The sequence below is a fragment of the Grammomys surdaster genome, unplaced genomic scaffold, assembly GCF_004785775.1.
Source record: "Grammomys surdaster isolate TR1022 unplaced genomic scaffold, NIH_TR_1.0 137034, whole genome shotgun sequence".
NCBI classification, from domain to species: Eukaryota; Metazoa; Chordata; class Mammalia; order Rodentia; family Muridae; genus Grammomys; species Grammomys surdaster.
Genome location: NW_021622402.1, coordinates 9,123 through 11,853, shown reverse-complemented (window position 1 = coordinate 11,853; position 2,731 = coordinate 9,123). Strand labels below are relative to the sequence as shown.

General features: G+C 43.1%; 1 pseudogene; it reads right to left on the bottom strand.

Moving 5' to 3' along the window:
* Positions 1–1,415: 1,415 nt before the first annotated feature.
* Positions 1,416–2,400, bottom strand: LOC114615726 (annotated as a pseudogene).
* Between the last annotated feature and the right edge of the window lie 331 nt (positions 2,401–2,731).

Sequence of the window (2,731 nt, the reverse complement as noted above, 5' to 3'; positions counted from 1 at the left end):
GCAGGTGGGGAGGAGAAGCAGAGGATAAGAGAAAGCTTTAATGTTTTAATTACTCTTAATTGGCATGATTTCTCTTCTAAGGATGTATTGTTTTTACTCTTCCCAAGGCCATAAGCCACCTGCACTGGGGAGTGTTTAGCCATCTATCAAGTGCTAAAGGTGCCAGCCTGGGTGGCATAGAGGCTGCAGCATTGTTTTTGTTTATCTGTTCTCAAACTGCATTGCCAGGCTATGGGTGCTATTAGGGCAAGGATTTGTGGCCTTTGGTGCCTGGCAGCTTCTTTTGGGAGGGCTCAGGTGGTGGGAAGGGGATTTTCTATGCGCTGGGCTCAGGGGGATGGAGGCAAGGGCTGAGGCTGAGGCAAGCACCAGCCTGCAAGACTTCTGCCAAAACCTTGGGGGCGTGCTGGAGCCAGCACTGGCCATTTCTCTTGGCTCCTTCAGTAGAGCTTAAGTGAATGATTTATTTTGTGGTGTCAAGAATAGCCAGTGACAAGCAAAGCAATCCACACATTGAAATCAGACAGTATTTAAGCATTCTGGAGTTTACATCATACCCTAGTGACTCATGCCTGTAAACTTGGGAGGTGGAGGAAGAGGTTTTGGGTTCAAGACTAGCCTGGAGTTTTGAAGTTCCAAATTAGCTTAGCCTAGATGGGGCCATGTCTCTAAAACATCCTAGAGTTTAAAAGTCTCACAAAGGTAGAGTGTTTCTTCTCATAGATGTTAACAACTTGACTCTTACTTCCTTATTTGACACAAGCATGTCAGGATCCAGCAGTGACAGAAGTGGTGTCACCTGGGCCTTCATTTATTCCCTGAGAGCTCTCTGTGACCTCATCCACTGCCATGCCATAGGTAGCTGAGTCAAAACCAGATAGGGAGCTCACATCAACCATTGAAAGAGTTCTCTCTACGTGTGTTAAGTGAGTGTCATAGCTTTGTAGCTAGATAGAACAGTGAGCTCAGCACAGTATCAAAACCTATCTCATCACTCTCTAAGGAACACCAATTAGTCTAAGCTTTCACTTTCTAAAGTACTTTATTGTCAGTGATAAGATTTTTCCAAAGAAATGAGTTAAAGAAATAATGGGTTGACCCTTAAGTAATGCTTGTCACCACCCAAATAATTACAACACTCTGGAAGGAAAGAATTAAAAATATTACCTGATGCACTTTACTTAATTTTTTTTGAAAAAGGTATGTATTAAACTATGAGCTTTACTAAGGGAAAAAAAAAAAACCTTCGAACTGATAACTTATGGGTATTTTATTGTTGGACCTATCCCCATACCCTGAGAGCATCTGCCTTGTAGCCCCCTGCGGCCACAAGTCAAACGGGTTTGTGCGAGCATTGCTTGTACAGTGGTCCCTTGAAAAGCAGCAGCCATGGCCAGACCCTGATTGTATGAGGGCCCAATTTCAGCGCAAAGACGAATGTATCCATGTAAGTCTGTCTTTGCCTTGTATGGCCTAATAGCCGCTCGGCAAGCTGCATTAGCATTTTCATAAGCCAATTGTGTAACAAAAAGGATTTCTGCTTGAGGGTCTCCAAAGATCCTTCTAGCTGTCTTTAACAGCCTGTCCACATATTCTTGAAATAATTCGTCAGGACCCTGTTTGATGTTGGATAAGTTTCTAGTTAGGATCTCCCTTGTTAGGCAATTGATTCCAAGCACGGCGAGCAGCCATTGCAATCTGTGTGTACACTCCTGCAGGCAGCTCAACCTGATTAGCATTAACTTCATATTGACCTTCTCCTAGAAGCATATTAATATCTCAATCTGCATTGTCTGCTTGAGCATTCATCATGGCGGTTCTCTTATTGGCATCGTGCCATTCTGAGCTCTAAAGCAAGTAATCTCCTCCAGACAAGGTAGTCTTACAAATAGTTTTCCAGTCTTGGGGTGTTAAATTTGCCTCTATCACAGTATCCAATAAAGCCTGTGTAAAGGGGGCTGTAGGCCCATATTGTTTCACAGCTGTTTTCAACTCTTTTATTACTTTAAACTCTAATGTCTGATATTGTCTAGTTCTTCAATTCTGCTGGTCAATTACATCAATTACAGGAAAAGCTAACACGTCAGATGTATCTTGCCCATTCCTGAGGGCCCGATTTACAGCTCTTTCTAACGGCGATTGGCGCATTTCAACATCACTGTCCTTTTTGGCACTTGACAGACATTTTAACTCTCGTAGCTCATTAGTCAATTTCTGCAGTTTAATTTCCATCTCTAATTTATACACCTTCATGTCTATCTGGGCAGTTTCTGCTGCATCAAGGACCACAGGTGGAGCGGAAGGCACATAGGGAGGCCAAACCTCATTGTGATAGTTGGCAGCCCCTTCTGTTAAATCAGCACCTTCCTCTGGGTCCGATTCATCATCCAAATCTGCCATTTCTTTTATCCGAGCTGTAAAAGGTGTACTAGGTCTATATTTTTCTGACTTAGAGTTGAGAGGGCCCCTTTTGGTGGAAGCGCTGTCTGATATGCTTTCTTGGAACTCTTCAAGCTGTGCCTGGGCAACCGCTAGTGCTTGTAAGGTCTCTTTATCAATTTTATTATCAATAGCATCTCTAATGAGCTCCCAGAGGCAGAGAGTGTTAGAATCTGCGTGGGTAGCTCTCAAAACTTCTCTAACTATTTGTCAGGTCTTCTTATTCAAGGTTCCTTCTTGTGGGAACCATGGGCAGCATGAATTTATTTCTGCCAAGAATTTTTCTAACACA